Raw genomic sequence first — 7,388 nt, 5'->3', positions numbered from 1 at the left:
AATGTAGTTTTTCTTCCCTAACAGATGTCAGCTTGACTCTAAATCATCTTTACTTTGATTAAATTTCTTCTTATTTAATTTATGTGGCATAATTCAACTCTACAGTTTTCCAGTAAAATTGGAACACTGCCTGTTATTTGAAAATCAACCAAAAAAACAGATGAGGTTGAAACTATTTTCAATTTAGCTAGCATCAAACTATAAAGTACTCGATACGCAAGTTTAGCAACACCTGTTGTATGTCATCGTTTAGTTTTTCTACAGCCGTGGAATGCTAACATTAGCCGGTGCTAGCATTAGCATCCCTGGCCTCATTCCACCAGGTTTTTGCCCCCACTCACACGTGCACACTGCTACGTTTGTATACATCAGCCCCCAAGATGCCTTTTATTCTTCTCCTGAAAAGAAGTGATTTCTATAATTCAGAGTTCAACCCCTTTCTTCCCCCCCCTCTTCTTTCTTTGACTGGCTTTGCCTCTTATACGCTCGTGTCTGCAGCTGTATTTTTAATCATGTGGCAGATCCATAGAGAGAGAGAGAGATGGGCATTTTCTTTCAGGGCGTTACATTCTTCCTCCTTCTCCTCCTCCTCCTGCCTGCGCTCATGGATCACTGGTTAGCTTAGAAATACAGCCGCCACAAAAGCGGCAGCTGACATGTGGCGCTTAATGGCAATAATGGCCATTTTTTTTAAGGCCAATCAATCACATTTAGTGGACATCTCCATTTTTTTGCCCATGAAAAGGTATAAATAATAATAACACCAATAAAAAAAAGAGAGGGAGAGACATGAAGAAAAGCCGCCTCGGCAAATATTTTAACAGCTTATTAAGATTTGGAGCGAGTCACAAAAGAAGCATCTGTGGCGTACAAAGCCCGCACACTTCACAGATGGTTTTTTAAAAAATAAAACGGATACATTCTGTATTCCGACTACATTTATTGCTTGTATTTCTACATTAGAACTGCCTTTAACTTTTTTCGGCCCATCCAAAAGTATTGTAATAGTGAAGCCAAGTCATTTTTTTATTATTTGATGCTGTGGACTAAACAGATGAAATAAGAAATCAATATTTCAGTCTTCATTTCCAGGTCTCAGTTTCAGACTTTGGCTTTTTATAATACAATAGAGGTGCAATCAACACAAAAGCCAAAGAGGACAGAATATATATATTTTTTTTTTTGCGGCAGCCTATTAAATGTGCAATGAATACCTGAGTGTGTTTATCTTTGCAAGCTTCAGATATGTCGACGTCTCTGCGCCGCTGCTTTTTATGAGTCTGCACGACTCGCGTAGAGTTTCTTAGACGCGCCAAAAAGGAAGGAAGGGAGGGGTGAGGCTTTTGAGGATGAGTCACACCACAACGTCCCTAATTTACTGCCTTTTTCTCACTACAAATGAAAACGTGGAAAGCATCCCATCGGACGCACGTTCTTTGTGTCCTTCAACGTAATGAAGGTAAAACTGTAATGGGAGCGAGCGAAGAACACGGCTTTTCACAAGATAATATGGAAAACTTTAAAGCTTTCATCCCTTTCCTAATCCTCGCCTGCTTCTCTTTTATCTACTCGACTTTTTATTGCCTCGCCAGCCTCTGGGAACTTTGTCCTAATAAAAAAGCTAAATTTTCCAGAGAATGTATGTAGTATGAAAGATGGGCTTTCTTCAGTTTTCAACAAATGAGAAGCGCTGTCATAATCAAACATCCATAGCTAAATAGATCTTGTCTCAATCGCACTGCTATCTACTTTAATTCAGAATAAATGGCATGTCCACTATACTGTCATTCAAAATAAATAGTACAAGAAACTTGGTAGAAGATCTGTCTCCTTTAATCATTCAACTAAGACGCTACATGTTTCTCGCCCCGAATGACAAACAAGTAATACATCCATAAATTCAACCATGATTCACATCTAAATCGTCTTGCGGATGTTTACAGTCGTGAGCGGGCACGTCAGGACCGAGTCATAATTAGGTGTTTTGATGACTCCGGCGTGAGGAGTCATCACAGTAGGTATGAGGGATGGTCAAAATATTAGGAACGGCACCTACTCGCTCTGCTGTGTTAACTACAATCACAATAATAAAAAAATCTAATAATAATCGAATTACAATCTTTGATTATTAAAACTGAACATTATATTTTATATAGTCTAACTTGACGCAAAGGAACGTGATTCTCTGCAGGTGCTTTTGTTTTTTAATGATCCATCGATTGACAGCGGGGCCTGTGGGACATCATCTTGTCACCTTTATCTCCTGTAAGAGCGAGGTGACGCCGTCCAGCGACCCCGCCGGAGACAGTGAGGTGACAGCTTGGTGTGTGTGTGTGGGGGGGGGTTCAAAGCTCTAAAGTCATCAGTCATCTCAGCACAGCAGCTCCAGCCATTAATCCACTAGTACGTGGGAGGCAAACACAAGCCACACAACACAAGGGGCGGCTTTTTTATCTCCCGGAGGGACCGGCTCGTACAGTATCAGCGACTTGTTTTTCGTCCATTGTTAGCGCTCCCGATGGCACAGGATGCCCGTATGTCTGCTTGGCCGTATTTCCACAAAGCATGTTGATAGCGTGTGCCAGGCAACATGAGAACATGGTTTTTGGAAAACATGACCTCACTTTGCAAGAGAGCGAAGATTCCCAAGTTGTTGTTCCTCGGATGGCCCCAGAGGGTCATCGAGTGACCTTAAGACGCCCGCTAGCAACCTTGGGGCAAATCTGCAACGTAAAAGTATTCTGATTAACATTTTATCTGTGGAATATGAATTATCGTATTTTCCGAACTATAAGCCGCTACTTTTTTGGACAAGCTTTGAGCCACGCGATTTATAGTCCAGTGCGGCTTATATGTGGATTTTTCATGATTTGTATGTCATTGTATGATTTGCGTATATTCTCATATATGGAAATTAAAACACCTGTGGTTTATAATTTTAGCTGCTGCAGTTTATAGTCCAGACATTACAGTAAATCGAAAATTCCAGCTGAGAATATTTCGAATGCCGTCTTTGAACTAACTTGCATATAAATATTATTATAAGGCCATAGATTTGTATGTTGAGCATGTTCCTCCATGTGACAATAATAACTAAACAGACAAGCCGGCGTTGTTTGTGTCACTTTTGTTTGCAGGCCTCTTCCAAAAGTGTCATCCCCCTTTTCTGTCTTTATCTCCTCCCCAGCATCCCTCTTCTTCCTCCAGCCATCATTGTGTTCCTATTCTTAGGCCTGATGTTGCCGCCGCCACCACGTGTGGAAGGCCACCACCCTCCTCCCACTTTTATAGCCCTGTTTGTTTTATTTATCTGCCAGGCGTCCCCCTCTGGTATTGTCCCGGGTTATCAGCACTCTCCTGCAGATCGTGTTACCGCCCGGCGCGAGGCTCTGACCCATCTCAGGGTTCACCTTTTTTTCCTCCACCCCCAAATCAGATTCTTATCATTACCACCATGATAAATAGGCGAGGGCTTAGGAGGGGAGATTACGCCGTTCCCCCCCCCCCCCCCTCCCCCAGGTCCCCTCATTTTTTTCCCACTGTTCAAAGCACTCAACTAAAAAAAAAAAAGGTTTGGTGACTTTAGGAAAAGGGGCTACTGCAGTTCCCATGTGAACGTTGGTTTATCTCCTGTGGACGTCCTTTAAAAGCCTCCTTCCTTGCTCTGTCTCGCTCCTCCAAGAATTAGTCAGCACGTCACAACTGAGCTCCCCCATCGATTTTTCACACGCTCCTTATCTGCCGCAATAGTTTCGGAACATTTTTTTTTTTCTTAATGTGCCGCTTCGGAGGGAAAGCGCGCACCTGTCATTCCCACCTCAATGAACCCACCCACGGTCGCTTGTCACCTTTCACCGACTTAGTTCTTCTTCTGATGTTAACTTTGCGCTCATCAAAGGCCTCAATTTGAAGTTCCTGCAGCCTGAGTTACATTAGAGGAAGTGGCGTTCATGGGAAACCTTCCGTACAAAGGCAAAGTGGACTCATTTAAGTCACATTGAAGAACACTTGTCATAAAATAAACGTGGAAACCCGAAGGTCAAATATAAGTTGTTCAGGGACACAGTTGGGATTGCAAAACGTTTTTTCCCACATAGAAAATAATGAGGTCAGCACGGTGAGTGAGTGCTTAGCACCTTTGCCCCACAAACGGAGTTATGAGGTTCTAAGCGTTAAATCTTTGCTTATTTGCTACGGCTTTCTCACAGATTTCATAAAATTATAAATTACTCTATGATCTCACAACTACTTCTGTTTCTATTCTTTGGTTATCATCACATTTTTGTCCTTCTGTGGTGGCATCTCAAAAGAACCCCAAAAGATAAAGAAATTAAATTTTGTGTGTGGGGGGGGGGGGGGGGGTCAAACAGAGGTTTGGTTCTTTGGTTCAACCTGCGACCATCCCGCTCTGTCGCCTTTTGATTGATAGTCACTAACAGCCAATCCTGCTCTCCGCCTTTGGAAAAATATGGAATTCATTAGTTAGCTTCCCATTTGGGTTCAAAGGTTAAACTGCAACAAGGATCAAATAGGGGCGCAAGGGGAGATTGTTTGCTTTTAGACTTTGGTTTTGTGCGGAACCTCAGCAGCTGGCTCCTCTCATCTATATCATGCGGACACTTTTAATTGGTCGGGTTAGATAGAGGAACGCTAATATTAGTGGCGGGTGGCGATGTCTCCGGCAGGTTCGCAGTCTTTGAGTAAACACGTCGACAGAAACGTACATTTAAGCGACGTCGTCAAATGTGAAGATGCGCAGCTGTTGGGGCCGTCGTACTGGTGGTCTATCCTGACGTTGTGGCATGGCAGATGGTCCTCTTTTTCCACATGACCCATTTCATAGGAATCCAATTGAAATTGTATTGTTTCTTTATTTGTATTTTGGAGTATTGTCTTTGGATATTTTTTTAAATCTAGTTTAGCAACATGAAATTCTCTGTCTATCAAAAAGGTCTCAAGAAGCCATGACTAATAAGTCACAGGAGGTCTGCCATACTGATTTTCAGGCGGCCATTTTGGAATCATTTGGACTGTTTCCAGACATTTTGCCCAAACCGACAAATCAACAATGCTTAATTGATGAATGCTTATCACTAAAAATATCCACCAAAACGCGTTAAGCTCCAATTGGCGATCTGCTGACCTGGAGACCTTTCTAGCGCCGTCCCATTTAGACCAATTATGAGCCAAAATGAAGAATTTGATCCCCAATTCAAAATGGCCTTCCATGTAGCTTCTCCATCTTGTTTGGCCAGCCGGTTAACAAGAGCAGGCTGATGCATTAATGATGATGGATTCCACACCCAAGGCCTTTGGAGAACAATCACTCCTACAATGCCATGCCAGGGCCTGACCTCTTGACCCCTCTCAGGCCACACAGAAAAGGCAATCCATAAGCAGGTTTAAGTGCAGAAGTGACCAGTAGAGAAAGCCAGAGAAGGTTGTTTGTTGGGCTCGCAGCTGCATAATAATCTCTTTTGAAGGTTTTCACATTTAAAGCAGGGTATAATAGTTAGTTAAAGCGAATGAGTGAATTTTGTCTTGAAGCTCATTTCTAAACTTGTCTGATTGAGTATCTTGGGAAAAGAAATTGCATTACATCTGAGTCATTGATGAATTTCCACAGTGTTGTAAGTGCTCAATGACTGTCATTTTCCATCTTTCCCACAAAGTGAAACAAGTACACTCATTGTGCCTTTGTTTTTGACTTGACTTGACTTTGTCTACTTTTATTAGAATACAAAATATGTTTGGTCGATTATATTCTAATAGTTGTCAGCAACCAAGCATTTCTAGTTGACTTGGAAAACAAGGCAATTTTTAGAAATGTTAAAAAATAACATTTGTCTCTTTTCCCATGGCATACAATAATTATTATGGGACCAATTAAAGATGCAAACACTAAACAGGCTTTTAGACTCGGGGTTTTTTTTTGGAGTCTTTGAAATGATCATCCAACCCAAGTAGAGGTTTGCAGGGTACCATCCCTGCAATTCAGTCAAAATTTTCAAATTCATTCAAATTTGGCAGACTTCTTCAATATCGTGCATGATAGACAAATTCGTTTTAATTGAGGATGCAATTGTTGAATTACCAGGGGGCGCCACTGAGTCAGTTTTGGACCTCTAAAAAATCTAATTTTATAGAGCGAGTGTATCGCTGGCAAAAAAAATGGTGACCCAAATCTGCTGACATTTCCAGGAGAGACGTGAACTTTAACACAGATAGATGTCGGGATGTTTTAAGTTGATGATGTGAAAATGTTCACTTGGCCACTGTAATGACACACTATCTTCAGCTTTGTGTGTGTTTTGAGATATTGATTACACTCCTGTCCTTATCTCACTGAGGTGGTGGGGGTGGATTGTCGGGGCGGAGGGGGAGGGGGGTCATGTGAAATTGTAAATGGGACCTTTCATAAAAGTCCATGGGTACAAACATTGTGCATTCAAGGCCAAATTGTTTTCCATGAACAACTGATAGAACCATCCGTTCATTGCTGAGCAAACTTGACTCATTATTTGCATTTAGTTAAAAAAAAAAAAAAAAAGACCTTACCTAGGCTGGTCGGCTCCTCTGCAATTAGGCTGCAAGACTTGTTTATCCCGAGTGGCGTAATATAGTTTAACCTTGCTGGCAGATTGTTTCATAGCTGCCCAAGGCCCCGCAGGGACAAATAAGGTTGACCGCTGGGAATTTATTCTCTGAATGAGAGGGAGAGGTGGGCTGTGAGGGGGGTCACTTCCTGAAGTGATGTCATACCAGAGAAAGAATAATAACAACCCTGTGTGTGTGTGTGATTAATGAGTCATCTGGTCCTGTTGATGAAAAGACATGAAATCAACCAATAATGTCAAACTTTAATAAAAAAAAAAGTACAAGCATGGCTGAATTGAACAGACCTAACATTAACATTCAAGGTGCCACTGTATGACTGTATTCCAGTTTGCCGGTTCATTTCTGGGAAAATTCCGCGTCATCAGTATGAGCCGCATTCATAATGGTATGACTCACGAAAATATGATTCCATTCACCCCATGTTGCTCATTTATGATGTGTGTGACTCAGACAGCAGCAGTTTGATGGGGGGGGGGGAAGAAAAGCCTCACTCTGCGAGTGTTTTGTTGCCAAGCGTCAATCTATACCGTCTTGTTCCCATCAATGTCACGCGGCAGCACCGTTCGGCATTCTCGTAGGGAGGGGAACGGCTGCGGGATTAAAGCGGACAGGTGTTCTCGCTCCTTGGAGAAATAAAAACAAGGAAGCCGTCGATGGTGGGCCATGTCGGCGGGAACATCCATAAAATAGATCATGGGCTCCAGGCCAGGAAATAGCCGATCCATCACTCCGATTGGGGAATCATTGGTGGATCTTGAGCTAATGTTTAG

The 7,388-nt window shown here is 42.3% G+C and overlaps 1 long non-coding RNA gene across 1 annotated transcript; it reads right to left on the bottom strand.

Annotated features, from left to right (window-relative positions):
* Positions 1-1,815: 1,815 nt before the first annotated feature.
* On the bottom strand, positions 1,816-6,690 carry LOC119120562. Its single transcript, XR_005097541.1, has 2 exons — positions 6,559-6,690; positions 1,816-2,723 (listed from the first exon to the last, which is right to left on the bottom strand). It is a non-coding gene; the product is annotated as an uncharacterized LOC119120562 (long non-coding RNA).
* Positions 6,691-7,388: the final 698 nt, after the last annotated feature.

Source organism: Syngnathus acus, chromosome 3 (genome assembly GCF_901709675.1).
Source record: "Syngnathus acus chromosome 3, fSynAcu1.2, whole genome shotgun sequence".
NCBI classification, from domain to species: domain Eukaryota; kingdom Metazoa; phylum Chordata; class Actinopteri; order Syngnathiformes; family Syngnathidae; genus Syngnathus; species Syngnathus acus.
This window is presented reverse-complemented; position numbering and strand designations above follow the sequence as displayed.